The following is a 24,361-nucleotide window of genomic DNA, read 5'->3' on the forward strand; positions in this document are numbered from 1 at the left end:
TTCTCTGAAGTCCTATCAACCTTGGAAACCATATATAAAATGGCAGCTGGTGGCTAAATCAAGCAGCAACATTTTTAAATATTAAATTATTTTGATTCTGTTCCCTTATAAAGAATTCTCCATTGTACAAGCTCTTATACCACCCTTATAGACTGTAAGCTCTTGTGTCACCCCCTACATCCTCATAGACTGTAATCTCTTGTGTCATACCCTCATCCTCATAGACTGTAATCTCTTGTGTCATACCCTCATCCTCATAGACTGTAAGCTCTTGTGTCACTCCCTCATCCTCATAGACTGTAAGCTCTTGTGTCACCCCCTCATCCTCATAGACTGTAAGCTCTTGTGTCACCCCTCATCCTCATAGACTGTAAGCTCTTGTGTCACCCCATCATCCTCATAGACTGTAAGCTCTTGTGTGACCCCTCATCCTTAAAGTCTGTAAGCTCTTGTGAGCAGGGCCCTCACTCCTACTTTTCCATAAGACTATGTTTTTGCTCTGTAATGTCTTATTCTATTTGTAAATGTCCCTATGATTTGTAAAGCACTACGGAATATGATGGCGCTATATAAATAAAGATTATTATTATTATTATGGGCTAAATGATCCATTGACACTTGATAATTCTATAGGTGTTTTCTTTGCTGCAGTCACCAAGTGAATTACAATAGAAGATGAGACCTCTATAGAAAGTAAAGCTGGAGCCCCTAGAACGTATTGGGTGGGGCAGAGGCCGGCATGACTGGTGTACGGAAGGAAAGGATGGGCCAATTAAAAGGAAGAGTGGGAAGAGAGGTGGGAGTGGAAGGAGCATGGAGTTGGGGGATTAGATAAGAGCTGGGAAGCGGGAAAACGGGCACTTGGTGAGTTTCCACAGGAGCAAAGAAAGGGGTGTTTTTTACATGTGTTGTCATGTTTTCGTGTAAAATATAATTTATTAAAATTAAAAAAATAAAAGGGGGAATATAGAACATTTTGGAGAAAGACTATTTTTTGGTTTAACCCTGTAACGGGTAGAGAGTCCACGAGGCTGGTAAAAATGGTTTTAAGAGGAGTAGTTGGTGGGGTGGGACCACCACAAAACTAATGATTGGGTCCCTTTATGGTCATGTGCATGTTGCAGCAGTGTTACAACGATAGTGTTATCGGAAACCTCCGATAACGCTATGTAACACTGCTGTGGAGTACAAAAGAAATGGCGGACTGCTCTCAAAGTGGTCCGGCATATTCATGAGGGGGCGCTCTGAGGCGCTGCCTCTTCCCCGCAACCCCCGCTCGCTCCATAGCTCGGCGGTGACTGCTGTGCGTCATGTGGCAGTTGCCGCCCCTAAACATATGGTGGGGGGAGGCCACAGTTACTTGTGTGGAAGGGAAAAGGACATCAGCCAATCAAGCACCATTACAATACATGACACCACATCTTAGTTATACTTGGTATATGCACAAAAAATGTCTAGTACATGTACAAGAGTCAGACATAGAATTCATGGGGCTCCATTGTAAATTCAGTTTTGCCCCCAATAACATATACAGAGCTCCCCCTTACGTTAAATCCCATTATACATTTTATAGAATGCCTCCTTACTGAGTTTATATAGAGTGTAATGGTTTAAATGACTCAACAAAAAGATTGGTGATAAATTCCCTTTGAGAAGACTAGCTGATGTGACTTGTGATTTTGTAGAAAATACTAATAATATACTTGATCCCCATTATCGGATATTGTAAGCAATGTGTGAGAGGGGCTCTATGATATTCTCTTCTTGTCTCAGTGGGTGGTTACCTTGGAGTAAAGGAGTGCTTAAAGGTGCCAAAATCAGTGTCTATTATATTATGGGATCTCAATGGAGATAGATTTGTTTTCTTCTACATGGATCTGTTGATTTTTACTTCCCTTAAAGAGGTATTCCCACAAATACAATATTCTTAAATAAATAAAGGGTAATAAAATAACACATTTTCTTATGTATTGTTATTATCAAAAGCATTTCACAGATATATTTCCAACATTTCTCTATCTGTCCTGGTGTTTATATTTTGGTTGTCCCTGGATACAACCATAAACTACTGACTATGGTCGGGCAAATTCCTTTGCCATAAATAGCTTCTCTTGTACTGCAGGGGGAAGGGAGGAAGCAGAGAGTACTACAGACAGAGGCACCTCCTTTCCAACAGCTGCGTGCAGAGGAGACAGCAGCAGCCCTACAGATAAGATAAGCTATGGATCCAAGGGGAGGGGGAGCATAGCAGTGCTGACTATGTGTTTTATTGTTTAGATGATGTAGCATAGCTGACTGTGTCATTGTGTCGTATATCCATCTTATGACTCTGATCTGTCTCATCTATCTTTTTCTATGTGTCAGATATAAGTAGAGTCTTCAGACGCTAAATAAAAGCGTAGCTAAACCCTGTACCCTGATAATCTAAGCACATTGTCAGCACACAGCATCTCATAGCACAGAGGGATCATGATGTTTCTGCTAAGAGAGTCTCTGTCCACACTCTGGATTATTACAATGACCATCACTGAGTGATAGGAGCTTAAACAGCAATAAAACAGAATAAAATTGTAAAGCAATGGGTTAAAAATGATTGTTATTGTGTAAACATCACTAGGGGATTAAAATTTAAGAACTTTCATGGGAAACCCCTATGATATTAGCGGATTGCATTGTATTGTTTATGCCTGTAACATGGCATTGCCTACGCATCACATTAGATAACTGAGCATTTGTGTCTAAAGCATTCTAGGTTTACTTGATGTCCATTGCATTGATTTTTTATTACTTTCAATCAAATATATTTCAATGCAATAAAGAAAATTTAAAATTAAATTAAGCAAGTAATTTGCACAAATGTCACCAATATTCATTTTTCTTCATAAAATCAGTCATAGGAACATATTCTCAACCTCTTTCAATAAAACCATATCTATGATCTGAGTCAAATTGTGACAAAACCACATGTCTAGTCTAGAAAAGGAGAAGAGCAGCAGTTACTCATCTCCAAGTTTGTAAAACCAAGAAACAATATCAGTCAGTGTCTAGTCTATCACTTTATGTCATTTGGAAGCTTTAGAGGAAAAAAGTCATCTGTAGGTAGCAATTTATAGAGAAGGAGGAGCTAAATACAGTGTACTCTGCAAAAAGCATGTTATAGAGCAGGAGGAGTTGAGAAATGTGCATATAGGGGGAGATTTAACATATGTTCTGTATGAGCCAGCTCCTAGCACTTCCATAGCCTGCACCTTACTCTGCTGCTGGCAGTGCCCCCTTTCGTGGCACCCCTACGTCTACTTGGTAAATAGGCACAATTCCTGGCATATTCATACATACATTGATAAATCTGGCCTGTAGTGTCAGATTTGTAGGGAGGATTATAAAGAGGTTAAGAAAATTATATACCATGTCCTTGTTATAGAGCAGGAGAAGCTGAGTAGATCGATTATAGGTTTGTGAAGAAATATTCGGTATAACTTGTCATTTATTCATGCTCTTTCAATGCTTTGAAATTAGAGTCAAGGGGGCGGTCCTGTCAATGTATGGAATGTGTGTATGACTATCCATCTGCCTGAACCTAGAGACAAGTTTCCTATCCGGCAGTGATCCATCCATGTTGTGTCTTTTATGACTTCTTGGGCTGATGCCACGAATACATTTTTGAATTACAGCTAAGAAAAATAACAGGAATCTGAATCTATCACATGATAGACACCTGTTGCACCCTTTTCATATTTGCAATTTTTTAAAAAAAATTGGTGTTCATGCTGTTTTACCATATTTTTGAACTATAGGAGGCACCTTACTGTAAGAAGTAAATTTAGCCATCCAAATTTTAAAAAATCCCTATTATCTTACACAAATATAGCACACACAGCTCTGCTACATCCATTCACTCACACACTCATATGAAAACGCTCAGTATTGCTAATGAGTTAATGATCCAGCTCACTAAGAAGAGCTGAATTTCCCATTACTAATGCACACACAACTCTGCTTAATATCCAGTCTCAACCACAACTGCTTCTCTGGCCCAATCCCCTGGTAGCATAAAAGGTTTAAAGACCCGGCAGTGATGCAGGAGGCATGTGACTAGTCACATGCTTCTGACACTACTCTAGGCCCTGCAATGACACCCATGTAAGGACGGCCAAGAGTGGGAGGGAGCAGTGCAGAGGCATTGCCCTCTCTGTGATCAGGTAAAATGCTTTGTCAGCACTTCACCTGATCTCCAGGACAGTGGTCAGAAGGGTCTGGCAGTGCTCGACCCTCATGACCTTCAGGCTAGAAGAAAACACTTGCAAGGAATATATCCATTAGTCCAGCATGACACAAAGTAGTCTTTAAAGCTCTTCTGTTTATTCTCCATATCAAGTAACATATAAACACACAGCTAAGCGTCACAGACCTTCGTCAGCATTTCAGCTGATCTCCAGGACAGTGGTCAGAAGGGTCTGGCAGTGCTCGATCCTCATGACCTTCAGACTATAAGAGGCAGGCACTATTTAGCAAGATTTTTTTCTTGTTAAAAAGTGTGTCTTATAATCCAAAAAATACAGTATGATAATATCTGCAAAAGAACCTCCAAATAAGATGTGCACACAGTGTCAAATGTATGAAATGTTTCTTGTCAGGGCTTTATGTGGTGGGCAGCCTACGACACATGTGCTGATTCTGATGCTCAGCATGAATGCCAGGATACACAATACTATGACATAAAGGAAGAAGACCAAGATTCTCGGTGTTGCTATAGAAACTACATAAAGTACCCAGTCCCTACAGTATATAGGAGTAGCCTGGAAAGTGCAGAAGCAAATACAGGAGAATACTACACTATATGGCTGTTATATGCATCTCTTATTAGTGTTTAGATTTGTTGAACATTATAAACCTATGGGTAATGTGTCTGATATGTAATGTGCATGATATGAAATATTCAGTGTAATTTAGTGACATTTAATATTCAATTGGGGGTGATCTGATTCTGCAATATTATATTATCATGACACAGGATAACACTGTAGTCATTAGGGAACATTTACCGGTACGGAGGAGTTTCCGAAAGTGCATTGTCGGAGGACAATGCACTGTGCCGCAATTCAATGAGATCGTGCGCCCGATATCCTGGATGTGTCGCTTCCCCGCTCAGGTCCGCCGGAGTTCACCTTCTTCTTCGTGGTGCATGTAAGTGCTTGATCTTGCAACACAATTTTAAAGTTAAATCCCATGCTCAGTCTGAATCCGTCGGATCATCTGACGGCCCGCCCCCGATTTCTGTCACATTAAAGTCGTTGCCAAAATCCGATCGCGTGTGCTAAAATTCCTTTCTAAATACCTGTCCCAGCGGCGCAATCCCCGAAAACAGTGGACTATCTGAGGAAATTGCGGCCTCGGAGCCTTCGTAAATAAGCCCCATTATGGATCAATAGTAGAGGAAGTATGTGCATAGTTATACTGTTCCCTAACAGTAATCCTAATAAATATTCTCAGATATGCGGTGCATTGGATTATATTACACCAAATGTCAAATTCTCATCAGAATTGTAACATTTTCTTCATAAATGGCACAGAGAAATTATTTTTGAACTGTTATTACAGCAGAAATATAGACTTTGTTGCATAATAAAGCATTGGCTATACAGTCCTTGATCTTTGCTGAGCAAGGCATTAGTGAAGGTGACAGGTCTTGTTACTGTCAGCTAGGAATCCCCGACTAGGCTGCTGCAGGACTAGGACTAGCTTATTGCGTACAAGGGAATTTAAGGCATTGAGAACGTAAATCCATGATGTGATATCATTTTTAGATGAAAATAAGACCATTATTTATCTTAAGATGATCAGCCCAAATATGAATTAAAAAGCAGAAGTGCTCAATAAAAATAAGAAAATGGCAAATTGCAAGACTAAAGATTTTGATTACGGTAGATTGTGAGCCCCATGGGGACAGGGACAGATCTGACAAGCTCCGTGTAGCGCTGCATAATCTGTGTGCGCTATATAAAGAAATTATTAATATTATTACATCTACCCCATAATATTTGTATGACTAAAATACCACTAAATAAATACTGTGTTAAAGTAATTTTTCTTAATTTACCTTTATTATGTAAATTTTGTATGATTTTTGGGACATGGGGAAGGTATACTGTACAATTATTAGGTCTTTATAAGGTTGGTGTGTGTAAGTGAGAGTGGCGACTTGTACTAAGCATGGGTTATGTGCGCCAAAATCAGGGATGCATATGTATACATTTACACTAGACAGATTTATCATAATTTAGCATCAGCCCCTGGGATGTTTCTACACTCTATACTGTACGGGATTACAATATCATTAAATCTATATACAGATTATTTCTATATACAACATTTTTCATTTCTTTTCACAATCTCTAAAGGTTCTTTTAGTTGCTGAAATATTGCAAGACAATGCACTTACATACACCAGGAGGAAGATGGTGAACTCCGGCAGACCTGATCGGGGAAGCGACACTTACAGCAAATCGGGTGCACGATCTTCTTGAATTGCGGCACAGTACATTGTCGTCGTACAATGCACTTTCGGGATCTCCTCCGGACCGGGTAAGTAAATGTGACCCATTGTCTTTAAAGGGATTGTCCCCTTTAAGCACAGTACAGCAAATAATATTGTTTTTGCAATTGAAAGTTATTTAATTTTCCAATATACTTTCTGTATCATTTCCTCAATTTTCTGAGCTTGCTGTCATTCTATAGAAAGCTTCTATGTTTCCTTCCTGTAGATGTCACACAGGTCATGTGATGTCATGTGATGTCACACAGGTGAATGGCTCATTAGCATCACACAGCTTTGATTACCCTATGTGTTATAACGAGCTGAGCACTTGTGTAACATCACATGACTATGAACCGGTGTTTATCTACAGGAAGTAAACATTTCCTGTTGCGCAACAGCATGACAGAGGTGCTCAGGCTTACGTCACCTGAGTGACTCCTGGTTCCAGGGGCCGGTCATTTATTCTCGCCTTCTATGTAGCCGTGTCCCACCCCGGTATCCTTCAGACTACTGGTGACGTCACCCGACAGTCTGTAAGTCTCGCACCCATGCACTGAGACTTTCCTTGCGCAGCCAGCTTCATTGGAGATCTATAGGTTGTGTGAGGTACTGATTTTAATGGTACTGTTGAACCCAGTCATGGCAATACACTGCATAATACACAATCCTATTACAATTGTTGCACCCACTGTACATTATATGCATTTTCAGCTACGATGCATTGGGTTGTCAGATACAGTCATGGACTTGTGACTTCAGCAGCTCCTCTGTCACCTATTGTCATGCGTTGTTGACACTCAACACAGTAATGGAAATATTATTAAGCACACAGTATTCACAAGGGAAAATTACAGTAACCAGTTTGCTAATAGCAGTCCATAGAGCTTCCTGTGATGCTGTCAGTTTGTTGAAGTGACCCTATGCTTGTGTAGTCATGAAGCCTATAGGCCAAACTATTGGAAATCCAGGGACAGGAATAAAAAAAATTGATAAAACTGTAATGCTATATAAATAAACAGACAGTACTCACATCTTTATTATTCCCTTTTTGATTACAATCACATAGTAAAATGTATCGCTTCTCTAAAGTCTTTGTTTTTGTTTCTATCTATGATTATGGAGGCTGCCAACTTGCCAAAGATCTATTAAAAGCATTTATTGATATCCTTTACAGAAGCCTCATTACTACAGACAGAAATGCTCTGGAGCGACTCATTGAGGTCTATGAAGAGTTTGCTAGGCATGCTCTGCGCAGACAGGAGGAGTAAATATACTATATCTTATATAGAATCCTATTTGTCTTGCCGGTGTTGTAAATGTGGTGACTGCTGAAATAATACTGACACAATAAAATTCTGTAGGGGTAAGAGTAATGTAAGAGTGAAAAAATCATTCACAAAGGTTCTAAAAATGTGGTTAACATTAAAACTTTTAAATCCTCAGATGCTGCGGAGATGATGCTATGGTGGTCCCCTATTAGCGCCCAAGAGGTTTAAACTGCCTGATTTAGCAATTTATGGCTTATTTTTTTTAACAAACGGTAAGTAAATCTGTATGTAATATTTATACATCACCCAACATAATGAATGGTTCTTTTTTGCTGTTGAGTATTATGTTGATTCGGTATGTCTATACTTTTTTTCTTGTAAACAGGAATAATGTAACTTTCACAGCATCGGTGATCTGTAAAGAGGGATTGTCACGACTCTTCCGCTTCTAATACCTCTGCACAAAGCAGGGGAGGGTAGGTTAAATCCAATTTAGTAGCCATAGTAAGAAAGATAGCAATAATACCATGATAATCATCACGACTTCAGGGAACAATATCGTGAGAAGATGAAATTATCTTCTGGCCTTTCTCCAGTATCACATGACATTCTATCACCTGTTCTCACTACTAGAGTACTTGATGGTACATGACAGGTAGAAGTACTTGTTTGCATGACTTGTACCTCCTGTCTATTCTGTGCATCAAAACGGGGGAATATCTGGAGGGTGGATACCTGACATCTAGGCTGGATAAGGTAACCAAAGTCTAGTTATTGAAGAGAAGGTCTAGGTAACATAAGAAGTGTATGAATTATTAAAGGTTAACAGATTCTCATAAATGTTCTCAATCTTCAGATATAAGATCTGTTGCCGAAATCTCTATATAGATGCAATAATAATAAAAAAATGTATTTTAAATAATAGATTTTCTTTACCATATTAATAAATTTTTCTGCCATCTTCCTGTGCATTTATTTGTTATTGAAGGAATTATATCACTATTATTCTGAGGTCCAACATTCATGAAACTAATTTATTGCATCTGTCTCACCAGTATAGTATAGCATTGTATATAGTATGCAGAAAACACAGGATGGAAAGGCATAGCAAACTGGCCATTGGAGTTAATGGGGGACAGATGCAAAGTATCCCATCCCTTCCCCGACATCTGCTTGGATTTTTGAAGGAAGCACCAGTACCACTAGTGGACAGCAGAAGGAAGAGACATTAGCCTTTACATTTATATTTTTGTTTTTGTAATGAAAGGCTTTATTCAAGTGAAAGTGAGATGCTGCTGTTACCAATGTCGACTGCAACTCAAAAAATGGAGCTGGATTTTTGGCTCCGCTCTCTGCTGATTCAGAGTTTCAGAACCCCTACAATATGTAATTGATGACCTCTACTATAGATAGGTCATCAATATTCCAAATCACTTAATGCAGACTAGGAATTGCAAATTAAATGCACCTTATATTCTTTTTAGTGAAATATTTGTCACATAGTATTACCTGGAAATATTGCTGTCTAGCAAGAAAACCGATACAATAGAATGAGTCAAACTCAGCAAATTGGGGACTGCTCCAGGATGATGAAACTCAAGCGGAGGAGAAAAAAATCATTAATCTTTCCATTGCCTGCAGTCTGACCAGAGTCAGCTTCAAGACTAAACTTTGCTTACTCATTCAGAATTTTTTTTCTTCTTATATTTGTCTTATGGAAAGACAAGATTGCTGATTCATGTAACATCTATCATACCCTAAAGCAATAATACAGTGACTTGGGAACGATGAGTGCTACAGGTCCCTGAGCATAACTCTTGTGGGAATATCTCCTAGTCCAGGGACTGCTCATGATAACGCAAATGCTTTTGTCCCATTTTGTTGTCTTAAGTTTGGGACACAACTCAGTTATTGGCTGCTGAGAAATTCAAACTTTACGAGGGTTGTTTCCTACTTTCTCCCGATTACCCATGTAAATGCTGCCAGATATACCGGTGGTAATTGTTTCCAGATCCGTCTATAGTTTGTTGCCTTTTATATCCAGTTCCTGTAAAATTAAGCCTTTCTACCATTCAACGTTTCTCAAGGCTGAAATTAGTTCTTTGAGACTTAAATACAGCTCCTAAAATAATAAAACACAGAGTCTTTGTAGATTAAAAGATGATACTCTTTTTGTAAAAGCAGTTTTATTCAATCAAGGGTTGATTTTGACTGAACAATTTGAGCTACGTGTCAGATCTTCTGAAAGCCATCGAGTCAAAGAGGAGGAAAGGCCACCTAGATATATGTAAGGCTCTCTTGAAGGATATGCAGAGCTGAATTGAAGTAATAGTCACTCTTTGCCTAGAACTACACCCAAAGGTGGACTGGACATACATAGCAAGACAGAGTTTGGGCACCTACTGCTGCTGGATAACACCAGATAGTCCCAGATGGTCTTGCCCCTTTGACAGCCATGTCAGACAAAAATTGCCTGGTTTATATCATAGTGCTCCAAACACTGTGGACTCCCATCTGCCACTGAGTGTAGTATGACTTTGCATGAAGATATAACAGTATTTTTATTTATATATGAATCATCCTGCAAGTGGCAGGATCAGCCACGCTCAGAATCTGAAGTTAGCCATTCTTTTGGCATCCCATTCCAGACCAATGGTGAAACATGTTGAATTTAGCCAGTAAAGATGCACTGATATTAGATTGGAGCATTGCTGAGATCACTCTTACTTTTTCCATCCCCTCACAGGATATTTAAGACAAAGTATAGGCTAAAGAGATGAAATGGCATGAATATAAAAAGTTGTATTCCTCCACTATGGTAGATTTTCCTGTAGAAGTGCTTGACCACTTCAGTAAAATACTAGCCTCGTCGATCTTTTGCTATACAAGCAAGGGTAGAAGCTGAAAAATTAACAGGACCCATCTGTGGTCTGGCCACTACAAGCTGTCCCCTATCCACTGGATAGTCCCTTATCGTTGGGGGGTCCAAATGTACACTGCCGCTCCATTAACTGTCTATGGTACTGGTGGAAGTAGACATGTACTGTGCTTGGCTATTCCTGTATGCTACTAAGATGAACACAGAATTAGGTGCATGAGCAACCAGTTTGTCTATTCATTTAGGGGTTCACCACTGGGATCCCATGATCAGCATGTGTGGTGACTGGACCACCACTTTAATGATTCCTTGCTTAATTGAGGCCCTTTCCAATGGTTTAGCCTAATTTATTGACTAAAGAATATATTATTAAACCTAATTATTAATTATCTATCAATCTATCTAAGACTTTACTAACAGCACCTTGTCCCTCCATGATATGCTCGACATAACTATAGTTATAGGAGTTCTGAGCTCCAAATACCGTTTCCCCTTTAAGAGATGCGCTGCTTTGATCTGCCGATTGCGGTAACATGGTAACGTGAATTAATTGAGCTTGGTATATACTTGGCTGCAAGTACATGGAAATCATAAGAGCCTGCGGGAGCTGGAACAGGATTCTCTCGTTTGTGTAGTATTCCCCTGAGCCCTGACTCCCTGCTACTAAGAATATCAGTGTGATCTCCCTTTTCTTTGCACCTTATTACAATTTAGCTGTTTGTCTGGTTTATAAATATACCTGTTATCAAAGGAATAGCGGTGTGGAAACTGATGACACTCTGTAATATCAAGCATTGCATGGTACAGCTCCTGTGATCACACAAAAAGACTTGTGTGAACTGATGTGGTAAAGCCTGGTAGTGTGAAGCACACTCATTACTGGGATGTACCACCTAGAACAGAAATATTATGGAATACTACAGATACCCATGCCCTATAAGTGGGTTTATTACCCAGTTTTACATAGGTAAACAAAACTGTATTTAAAAAAAACTTTGTAATAAGAGAAAAATTCAACTTTTTAAACTTATTTAACTCCCAATCAGATGTCTCGTGGGGAACCCTAAAGCCTTATGTATAACAGAACCTATCAGCCCATGTAATGTCTTTTTCAAATTGAAGCATATTTGAGGTGAAGATGATAAGAATTGAGTAAGAAATATTCCCTATTTTTGGTGCCAGAATTCTTATTCTATGATCCCTGAAAATTATATATCCCAGAAATTCAGGGCAGACAGACTTCTCCAAGCTTGATATTGTTCATAATATAAATTTTATGTTCCACTCAACCACACAGTGAATCTGAATGTGATGTAAAATATGGGGATGGAAGTGAACATCTTTATGTACCTTGTGTGTGTGTGTGTACAGCATTAAATGTCCTTTATCTAATGCAATTTGTGTTTAAATTAAGTGCCAATTTTAAAGGGAATTTGCAAGTTTCAGGCCAATAAGACATGCCCTAGTTACAGGAAACATGTCACCAGCATTTCTCCACTTACTAACTGAACCCTTGGGCAGGGTATGAAATGTCCTTTCTAGAATACCCCATTTTAAGTTAAATTTGCCTGTTTACATATAAAAAAAATCTCCTTTAAAGTAGAGAAGAGTTACTGTTGGTTCTTGCTGCAGAGTTCTTAGATTGTGAACCTACAGGGCTTTTCTCTCTGAGGCTGTGATTGACAGCTTGCTCTGCAGAGTCAATTTGGTTGAGCTAGATTTATGTCCTGTGGAAAGCTGGGTAATTACACCTTATTTCTGAGCTGGGAGCGTGTGTGAGTTTAAGTATTAGAAAGCCGAACCACTCAACTGCTGGGGCACAGTCCAGGAACTTCCAATATATATTATTTATAGCTGGTACAATATAATTGGTTATATTGGTCTCCTGAAACTTGTTCTACTTTTGCTAACGTTATATTGCTGTATTCCAACCCTTGCTATGTTCTTCACTATTCTTTGCCTAACAATGTTGTACCCCGCTGCCATCTTGGTTTTGACCAGGTTATCCTAACTTTAATTGTCTGTCTGTTTTTCTTTAGCATTTTCCTTCAATGACCCCTTCATGTTCGGGTAACTGCTCATAGCACATGAGCAATGCAACAGTTAGTGAATTTATCCCATGAATTCTTCACCCATGTCACAACCTCTTGTCTTAGCTAAATGATCTACTTATACTAATCTATGGTGCAAAGGGAGCTGCTTAAATGACTACCACTTCTTTTCAGGGGAGGCCTTATATTTCTAAGCTTGAAAAAAATTGCATTAGGTCTTATTTTCGAAGGGTGCCTTATTTTTGGAGGGTGTCTTATTCGGATGGTGTCTTATTTTCAGGGAAACAGGGTGCATTTCTAATTGGGTGAATTCCTTATTTAATATTCAAAGATCCCAGAACGATCAGTAGAATTAATTGAATTACACTCATTACATTGATTGGATACCTGCAATTGTCAAAAGCCGAGAGTTAGGGACTTTCACATTGGGTTTGTTTTTCATGTCCGTGTTTGAGTGATTTCCACGGATGCCTCACTAAACCATTTTTTTAATGGTTGTTTTCACACTGGCTTGTAATTTTTTTTGCGGACACAGAGACAAAATGGAAGAAAAACAGAGACGCAATGAAGACAAAACACAATGGATATGGAACGGAAACAGAGAACCCACGCCAATGTGAAAGAGCCCTTACTATGACTAGATCTCTCCAATGGAGCTAATGGAAGGGTACCCCAGGTGATGGAACCCATTTTGCTAGTTGCATATATTTTAGATGAAGGAGGTTGACCAGAATTAGGAAAATATTCCGCTTTTGTTCAGAAAAAGTGATAATTTTGTCCATAGGTTGCAGTAAATATGTATTTGCTGCGATACCAGACATGATCTGGGGACGTTAGTGGCAATGTTCATGGGAAAAAAAAGCAAACCATTTCTTTTTTTATTCTGGACACTTTGAGGGAAGATGTTGCCTAAAGCAAGTAAGGCTTTTATATCTAATGTCATCAAGCCCAAGCAGACACAAAATGTAATGCTTCAGTCTGCAGAACATCGAATGGTGATTCTTATTTGCAATACAAAGCTTCAGTAACCCTTGTATGATCATGTCAGCATCTGAAAGTTATTACCGGCTTTCTCTATAAATTGGTTAATAGTCCTTCCAATGGTAGAACTGAAATATTAGACACAAATATATGACTAGATCCCCACATTTACTCTCTTTTCGACACATGTGTTCAGTTAAAGGGTATTTGAGGACAATATAGAGAACTGTAACTCCTGTTGCTGTATATTCATTTCAGGAGCAGCAGAATGGGATTCATCCAGTATCTGGAAAAAGATTAAATTCAAAGCCCTCAACTAGAAGTACAGAATCGACTAAACTAATTTACACAATGTAGAAAAAATGTCTGTTTCTCCACGGTTTGGAGGACTTTGAAGTATAAATAAATATTCACGCATTTCTTTTACTGAATGAATTAATTTTATCTGTAGCACAAGGTGTGAGGATTAGTAGATCCATAGGCACCCATCAACAAGACTGTCTGAAAATGTGTGATACTCCAAAGAGATAGTAGTGCCACGTTGTGCTAAATAACAGCATTTTTCAGTGACAAAAATAGTGCTACTATAAAACACGCTTTCTAATATGGACCAATAATAAAGCTAACAAATTTATACACATAAAACATACACTCACCGGCCACTTTATTAGGTACACCATGCTAGTAACGGGTTGGACCCCCTTTTGCCTTCAGAACTGCCTCAATTCTTCATGGCATAGATTCAAAAAGGTGCTGGAAGCATTCCTCAGAGATTTTGGTCCATATTGACATGATGGCATCACACAGTTGCCGCAGATTTGTTGGCTGCACATCCATGATGCGAATCTCCCGTTCCACCACATCCCAAAGATGCTCTATTGGATTGAGATCTGGTGACTGTGGAGGCCATCTGAGTACAGTGAACTCATTGTCATGTTCAAGAAACCAGTCTGAGATAATTCCAGCTTTATGACATGGCGCATTATCCTGCTGAAAGTAGCCATCAGATGTTGGGTACATTGTGGTCATAAAGGGATGGACATGGTCAGCAACAATACTCAGGTAGGCTGTGGCGTTGCAACGATGCTCAATTGGTACCAAGGGGCCCAAAGAGTGCCAAGAAAATATTCTCCACACCATGACACCACCACCACCAGCCTGAACCGTTGATACAAGGCAGGATGGATCCATGCTTTCATGTTGTTGATGCCAAATTCTGACCCTACCATCCGAATGTCGCAGCAGAAATCGAGACTCATCAGACCAGGCAACGTTTTTCCAATCTTCTACTGTCCAATTTCGATGAGCTTGTGCAAATTGTAGCCTCAGTTTCCTGTTCTTAGCTGAAAGGAGTGGCTCCCAGTGTGGTCTTCTGCTGCTGTAGCCCATCTGCCTCAAAGTTCGACGTACTGTGCGTTCAGAGATGCTCTTCTGCCTACCTTGGTTGTAACGGGTGACGATTTGAGTCACTGTTGCCTTTCTATCAGCTCGAACCAGTCTGCCCATTCTCCTCTGACCTCTGGCATTAACAAGCCATTTTCGCCCACAGAACTGCCGCTCACTGGATGTTTATTCTTTTTCGGACCATTCTCTGTAAACCCTAGAGATGGTTGTGCGTGAAAATCCCAGTAGATCAGCAGTTTCTGAAATACTCAGACCAGCCCTTCTGGCACCAACAACCATGCCACGTTCAAAGGCACTCAAATCACCTTTCTTCCCCATACTGATGCTCGTTTTGAACTGCAGGAGATTGTCTTGACCATGTCTACATGCCTAAATGCACAGAGTTGCCGCCATGTGATTGGCTGATTAGAAATTAAGTGTTAACGAGCAGTTGGACAGGTGTACCTAATAAAGTGGCCGATGAGTGTAGATTAAGCCATATAAATACTGTCAGAATCTTATCTAAATAATAGTGACACATTGTGACTAAATTGAAACACCATGTGGTATCATAGTGCCATATAATTTTGGCACAAAAAAGCCCTTCAGATTAGGCATGAATAACAAATAATAGAGTTATAAAGTAGTAAAGTATAAACATAGTATTATGGTAGTAAAGTATTATAGTAGTAACAACCTTGCATATATTTGGTAAAATTTAGCACAGCAGGAACAACACATAAATTTGTTAGAGATTACCAGTAAGGATACTTGCAGTGTCCTCTATTGATATGTATAAGCCCCTACGGCGTATGACCATTTTCTGTCCGTGCTATTGTTTAGCCCTAGGCACTCTATTAAAATAGTGATACTTGGTTGTAGCATCTTTCTGTAAAAATGTATGAGTGCTTATTTAAAATCCACACCCAGTAGGCATTCATTTTGAATTATCCATATTGCAAAGATCTAGTGATGGCCTGTTTCTAATACATTCTTTATACAGCACCTGTCACTTCTCCTGACATATCTGGTTTAATATATACTTGTATCCTCCTAGGAATAGCAATTATAGAACATCTTTTCTTATAAATTAGTTGTACAGTTCCTTTGTAGATAAATTAATGGTTGGTGCCGGTTGGGAGGAAGGGGGGGGGTGTAGGAGGAGTCTGACCCTGCTAGCACTAATAAGACCAGAATGTCCAGGGGCATGCCTCCAAATCGTTACACCCACTCCAGCTCCCCGTTCCTGCATCGTAGCCCAAAGGCTACGGTGATATAACTATTGAACATAACGGTGGCCAGCAACAACACTCTTGGCCTAGCTGGTGGTATAAACAAAGTGTTTATTAAAGTGTTTGGAAGAGTTTTCTGTCTGATTTTGCACTGAAAAGAAGGTAAAAACTGCTCACACATGTATTTATAAAGAGCTGTACAGGAGCACAAAGGTGGGGGCTAAGATCTGAGGAGTGAGTAACACAGACAAGTCACATATTGTTTTTTGAAATGCATCCAAACCAAAGCCTAGTCCCTGTCAGTCTCCCAGGATTTAGTCAGGATGCAAGAGTAAGTTATAACACACAATTATATTGTAATGCAAATGCTTAGAAAAGGCAGAAATGCACTGCAGGTGTAATAAGCTTCTGCAACCTGTCTTTAGTGAAAATGAGGTCCCTGGTGACAGGTTCCCTTTAAAGAGTATTGCAGCCGTATACTGCCCATTCAAAAAACTGAAGTCCTATTTTGACTGTTATGTTCATCTGCCCTTATAGCTATTAGTTATTATCATATTCTCTCTTCCTTTCCGAAGCTTTGTTCACAAAATGATATAGCCACCTAATGTCTTTTCAGTTTGTTTCTTCTATTCTTTATATAGAATGCACCCCCCTCCATTCTATAATAACCCCATTATTAGATTGTGATTACAGCAGGATTTCATACATTGGCTAATGACTGGAAAATCAATAAGGATCTCTTCTACAACATTTACACCGATGATCACAGAGGAACATAACACATTTATCCTAATGTTTCTGGCTATTGCCCATCATAAAATTCCTATATTTTTATTGCTTCTTGAACAGTACCTGACTCTTAGGGCTTGCACAGCATCAATCACAGTGTGACAATCCTAGCCTGAATCCGGCATCAGTTATTCGTTTCATACTCCCAAACAATATAGGCAGACACACATTTATCACAGCCACCAGAGCTAAGCTGAGAAAGGAAGAGTCTTGCTGACATGGCTGAAATATATTGGAGTCATCACTCTTCCCATGCAGTGAGGCAGAGATTGGGAGAGACCTTCATTTTTATTCCTACTTGATATGAATGAATTCCAGTTGTATAAGAGACAGAGGCAATAGCTCTATGTAAAACGGCTATTTACTTATGGCTTTATGCCTTCGGGGAGCAGTGAATATGAAGTTCTTTCTACTTTAAAGTTTACAAGGATTTTATCCTTGTATAATATATTATGGAATCAGGATATCATGTTAGTAAGGCAATTTATCAAGACTGGATGATAACCCCTTTATTCATCCCCACCCAAGGCCTGAAAAAGGACAACAACAAAAATTGGTGGAGGTTGGCCACAGCTTTATTTAAAAATTTTTTACATAACGTAAGGGGAACCCTGACCCTCTTATAGGATCTTCATCTCGCATGCCGGGCCCTGCCATGTCCTAGTTATCCGAGGTGCTTTTTTAGAGGGTCAAGATTCCACCATAGGCCATACTGTCATACTGCCATACTGCCAACCACGCAACAAAGAACAAGGCAAGCATCAAACAAACAGAAAAACAAAGGGGAGGGCAGATGGGAATTTCTTGAATTCAGAGCTGTCCAGAAATACTGGGATAGCTCCGCTCTCAAGAATACCATATATACTCGAGTATAAGCCGACCCGAGTATAAGCCGAGACCCCTAATTTTACCACCCAAAAACTGGGAAAAACTACTGACTCGAGTATAAGCCGAGGGTAGGAAATGCATTGGTCAACCCCCTCCAGTACATAGCCAGCAAGCCCCCAGTAGTATATAGTCAGCCAGCTCCCAGTAGTATACAGCCTGACAGCCCCTAGTAGTATACAGCCACCAGCCACCAGTAGTATACAGCTAGCAAGCCCCTAGCAGCATACAACCAGCCAGCCCCTAGCAGCATACAGCCAGCCTGCCCCCAGTAGTATACAGCCAGCCTGCCCCCAGTAGTATACAGCCTGCCAGCCCCTAGTAGTATACACCCAGCCAGACCCCAGTAGTATACAGCCAGCCTGCCCCCATGTAGTATACAGCCAGCCTGCCCCCATGTAGTATACAGCCAGCCTGCCCCCAGTAGTATAAGAAAACCCGCGAGCCCTCTCCATGCATCGGAACGCGACCGCCGCCGCGAATACACGGTGGGCGGTGGCGAACCGGTTAATAGACCCATGTAAAAGCCGAGGGGACGTTTTTCGGCACATTTTTTGTGCTGAAAAACTCGGCTTATACACGAGTATATACGGTAAATATCCCTGGCTACTGCCCCCAGTGGCAAGCTGAACCTGCAGCAGGCCACCTGACTGCCTGGGGGGTAGGCCGTGCCAAGCCTTAGAGGAGAATAGCACGGCCAATCCTGAAACCCCTGGCCATTTTAAAGGGGGTAGCAGCAGTACAGATGCTTTATTAAGTACACCACACCTACTACATGTATCCTGTCTAGCTAGAGGCTACAAAAGAAAGAAATGTAATAGTAAAATCATGATTGCTCCTCTCTTTTCTCTTTTGCTCCTTCTCTTTTTCTGAATTCTGTCATAGTTTGCACAAAAAACCATCTGCATCACATTTATAAAGGGTTTTATAGTTTTCTGGCTCTCCTAAGACTAGCTCGACAGAAGGGGTGTGACCTTAGAAAAGGGGCGTGAACTCACCCCAACAGAAGTGTGTCCTAATTTTTGGTTGTAAAGTAAGCCAACTAATAGGAGGTGCAGAGTCCGACGAGTCTTGTACTAGGACAGATTTATCATCCAGCATTAGACACGTATATAAATCTGGTGCAGAATAAGACTGTCTAGTCTAACTCTTAACTGTCTAACCATAGGACACTTTTTTATAAATCTGCCCCATTGTTTGTTCAGCCATCAACCTACTGCCAGCTACTACTGGGTCGTTTCCCATCAATTTCTGCTCGCATCTGGGTTTGGAGCCTTTGGAGCTGCACTGTGTCCGACAAAATGTGCATATAAAGGGGCATGTTACTGCTTTGTCGACCATGCACCACAATTCTGCAGCATGAACATTTTAAAAAAATATATAAATATTTGACATACACAGTACTTTGTCTATAGCAGCCTGTCCCCTGATATAAATAGCACTCTGGTGACAGGTCCCCTTTAAATCTAGCTTTTATTCATCTTCATAAAAAAAAAAACTGTCATGCAACTTCCTCCTAATTTAGCGCAAACCTGAGAAATATACCATGCACAACACATTATCCAGTTAAATGTCCCGTAAAAAGAAAAAAGGTGCTAACCCCTCATCAGCTGTTTGTAGCTGTCAAACAAGGGCCATTGAACAGGATCAGCTTCAGGGTTCCTGTGGAGCTGAAAGCTATGTCCAAAATTGCATCTCCAGCAATCTCTCTTGTTATTGCTAAATATAGGTTAAAATAATTTAGGGAAAGCCTAGCCCAAAAGTAAGTGGAATGACACATAGAGAGGGAGCCTAGAACGGTGTCCATAAAAGGCTACTTGTCTCATTGGCAATGACAGCTGAGGAGACATATGCTGGTGCTTAGACCCCTTTAATGCTGGCGGGCAGCACATTGACTGCCGCTGCATGCCCAGTAATTGCTGTCATTCTCTATCTTCATAGGAAAAGAAAGGATCAGTTGCATAGAGAATTTCTGGAGCACTTGTTATAAATGGTCTAGTTTTCTACAATTTATCAGGCTGTCTGTCCCGACACAATGCAGGCAGCTACTGGATATCACGTTTGTCAGGGGATATACAAATAGATGTTTATTACTCGCATATCTGGTCTGTCATGGTAAGAGGTTTAGATGTAAGAGGGGCAAGAATCAAAACTCCATGGTACTTTGTGGCTTTAAGATTTATAAAAAAAAAAAATCATTAGTTTTTTTTTCTTGTATTCCAAGACCTTTTCCAAGCTGTGAGGAACGGAGAAGCCATCTACACAGCTGAGGACCATCTAGCATCAAAATCCATTATGGTAAACCAGGGGCACTCATAGATCCAGCACATTGACTGTAATAATCGTTTTATATGTGTTATCCATGGCCTGCTTCCTGCTAAAATGGTGGGACGTTACCAGAGCCCCCTCCATGCTCCAGGTTCACAGGCTGTGAAATTCACATTGTGAAATGAGCACTTCCCCCTCCCATTGGGTGCTGAAACTTCCTCTGCTGCAGTGATATTACATCAGGCAGAGGGAGGGGAAAGTGCTGAGGGCATGGGGAGAAGGGTGAGACGTTTTAACAGCCTGTGAAGCTACAGCACGGACTGGCTCTCTTAATCCCCTAAGAGACCTTCAGGCTCAAAAGAAGAATTTTAGAAGTTGATTCTTAAGGGAAGGAGGCAATGGATTCTCCAAAGCATGATCTTTGCTGTAATTATAATATGGATTGGACGTTTGTTTGAAATCCCATAGATCTACTGAAAAGTATGTTACAAAGATATCATAGGAAACTGCCAGAAATTGTCTTGGTGACAGCATTGTCAAAAAACCATAATATTGAACATGCACACAACCATATTTTGAGACACTGGACAAAACTAGGGTGATGCAGCATAACAGGGATGTGGATTGAGAATTGTCTATAAGTAAAAACTAGCCTTATCATGTGCACTTTCTCATTGGAGAGCCGTGGGCTCTACCCTAAACCTTGACCTGTGGGTCGTGTTTGTTTCCCAGAACGGTCAGTTTACACTAGGTATATTGTAATGTTTGCTTAACTGTATATATAAGCCTGGAGACTCCCAATAAAAATCAGTCAGAAAGTACTACAAAAGATTTGTTTATTTGGTTTATTTTGATGGAAGAATATAAAGATGCTCAAATATACTATGCCCAAACAACAGCCATGGGGTTCACCATCAAAATATGATGGAGAAGCAAATTATGATACTTCATGTATTAATAATTGTCAGGAAGGTTATGGAAAGCATTGCCAAAACTCCTACAAATTTTCAATATTTTGTACATCTCAGACATGAGCCCCCTCCTTATGTACCATTCTGTGTCCATGCAAGTGCTGATTTTCTGGCATACCTCATATTTCACCGCTGCCTGTGTAAACAGCACATACCTGCCGACATAAGAGCTCCTAATCCCCCACCATGCTCCACTAAGTTTACATTCCACTAAGAATCCAGTGAGAGCTATCAGTGCTAGATTTATATTTCCACATAAAACATTAAACCAATATTTTTATACTATATATACAGTCATGTTTTTGGGAACTGTAATAGTTTTTTTTAACAGCGAGGCAATGGACATATTGAAAAAGCAGTGAAACTGTTAATCCAGGGGATAAGATTTATATTGGAGTTGCTTGAATAACAACTTGCATGTACAGTGTACAGAATATTAGATTTTTGCTATTATTACAGTATCTTATAGTCAGTTGAAAGTCTTGAAAGACAAAGAAAAGGAATCCCTACAGAACTTATAGGAGCTTATTGAATAGCCAAGTGAATAAAAAAAAACGGAATAAAATGAAACAAAAGCCGGCAGTCCCCACTTTACGTACAAGGTAGGTTATTTAGATGTGTTCTTAAGTGGAATTTGTACGTAAGCTGGAACAGGTATATTTTGTTTGTTTACCTCCAGACCAAATTTTTGTGGTCCTGGTGACAATTGGATTTCATATATTTTCACAAGAACAATGATTAACAATAAAGCTTCATTGCAGCTTGATAACTCTTACAGGTGATCATTACAGCCTGGGCTACAGTACATTAATTTACCGACATCCAGAGGTCTGTAACTAGGAGTCATCTGTAAGTTGGGTGTTCTTAAAGGGAACCAGTCATGAGCAACTCGCCTAATAAACCACTTCTAATATATTGTCAAGCAGTATAACACCTTCTAGTTTTTGTTTCTTTCATGGCATCATTAAGAAAATCAACTTGGTTGTATAAAGTCAAAGAGGAGGAGATTTTAACATTGAAGTCAAGGTAAGGAGCTCTGAACGCCTCCTCCTCTGTGAATGACATCACGCATCGGACTTCAGGAGATCTGCTTAGTGATGTCTCTGGATGTAGGATCATCAGTGAAGGGGCTTTCTGAGGAAGAGAGAGCTTGTCTTCAGTGTTAAACTCTCCGCCTTCTTGATTTTATACAATCAATTTACATGTTACTTCAAAGTTGATTTTCTGGATTATGTCACCACACTGGGTCATGAAAGAAACATGATCTGGAAGGTGTTCAGCTGCTTGTTAACTGGAAGTGGTTTATTAGGTCAATATATGATGATGGGTTCCCTTTAAGTCAGGGAATGCCTGTATGGGTTGTTTTGCGACAGAATTACTACAGTTATAAAAAGTATCATGATACTTCAACCAGTACATTTAAAATAGAGACTGCTACATTGTCTTCAAATGAGTGACATGTGCCTATATCATATAGATGGGTGGCTATTACCATCTGTAGACCAGTGATGGCAGCAGGCTCTGCTGCGGGGAAAGTAAGTCCCTGTAAGTAAGTCCACTACTTCAACATCAATGAAGCAAAAATATTAATCTTTTGAGAGTTCACAGACATGTGGGCTACAGCACATCACAGGGAACTACCCAAATTCTGTACAGACAGTGGCTCTAATTGAAATGAAATCTTCAAAGTCCTCAGTTACGAGAGTGTTTTTGAGGCACAAAATGTGTTTGACGAGCCCTGATGTTTGGAGTTAAACAAATAAGTAGACCCAAGTCTGGCCTACAGGGAACTGGATCTCAAGAAAAGGTGATTCGTGAGATGAATCCAGGCAGGCAAGTCAGTGCAAGTGGGCTTAAAGAATGGAATGCTCTTACAGAGAGGGACAAGTCTCATCGCTCTGAGCATTGAATCTCAGTTGTTAAGATCTGGAACAACAGCCAGGTATAATTGTAGGCTTCTAGGGCAAAGTTCAAGCCTCCTTAAGTCGTTAGATAGGTGCGTCTCGCATCTTAATATTGACAGTCCACTTGTAACGTGCATTAATGAGGGTCTTGACAAATAGTAAGAAAACAAACAAGAATGTCTGCTACAAAGAGACACTACAAACACTAAGAATCCTTGGAGGTATATGCATCAGATGGACACATCAGAATAGTCTTGAAAAACAAGATTTTAGGCAAACTATGTCACTGTCTGTCAGACTATACTTTCCCATCTACAGGACAACAACAAATATATACATATACACATACCTGAGCATTAATATTACAGATGAGTGATTTGCATTGGATCATGTGGATTGCAACTTGAATTTCATGAAAAATTCCAAATGAATCAGAATTTCCTGGCAATTTGCGGTACTGCAGTTCTGAGACCAGGAGGTTATGGAAGTTGTAGCCTGTAGTCATGGCCTGCTTAATTTCTGCCCAGTCTTGCCCCAAATTTCCCCTATTTCTCTTCCCAAGTCCATGATCTGGGTCCCTTAGCATGGTGTGGCAGAGGTAATGGGGCAAGACTGGGAGGTCGTGGAAACCCTATCTGACCTCCTGGGCTTAAAAAAGAAAAAGTAGCACTTATCACAAAACCACCCAAATCCTCCAAATATTACAACTACTGCCGGAAATCAGCTCAAATTATAGCAAAATCCACATTTGCTCATAGCAGGTAAAGATTTTATTTCTAGTATAAGGACTGGGAAAAATATGCCAGAATTATTAGGCAGTGTGCGTCTTCTTTATACAATGGACACTTACTGTAGTATCTTGTAAGAACGGAACATATCTTATGTAGTTCTTTCATAGAACACTACATATACAGGGGCCAAGTTATCAAAATTGTGGGCCAAATTCTGGAGCTAAGTACAAAGAATCAGTAAACTGAGAAACACTATGACATATTGATTTAAAATGTCTTACAACGTTAAACAATTATAATTGGTTTTGGACAATGAGACGCCCAAGGTAGCCACACATAACCACTCTCTTGCCTCACGTCTTTTCAAGTATTCAAGAGATTCATTCCTAAATTTCATTCACACAATACCTTGAAAGCATAGACAGTTTAAAGGGCATATTCACTTTTCTAAATATCAATCAACAATATGTAATAGACAATAGGTG

At 39.9% G+C, this 24,361-nt stretch overlaps 1 protein-coding gene across 1 annotated transcript in view; it reads right to left on the reverse strand.

Annotated features, from left to right (window-relative positions):
• Positions 1-24,361, reverse strand: part of SEMA4B (semaphorin 4B) — a 185,562-nt gene that overhangs the window by 69,262 nt on the left and 91,939 nt on the right. The window lies entirely within an intron of this gene.

The sequence above is a fragment of the Engystomops pustulosus genome, chromosome 4 (assembly GCF_040894005.1).
Source record: "Engystomops pustulosus chromosome 4, aEngPut4.maternal, whole genome shotgun sequence".
In the NCBI taxonomy this organism is placed as follows: domain Eukaryota; kingdom Metazoa; phylum Chordata; class Amphibia; order Anura; family Leptodactylidae; genus Engystomops; species Engystomops pustulosus.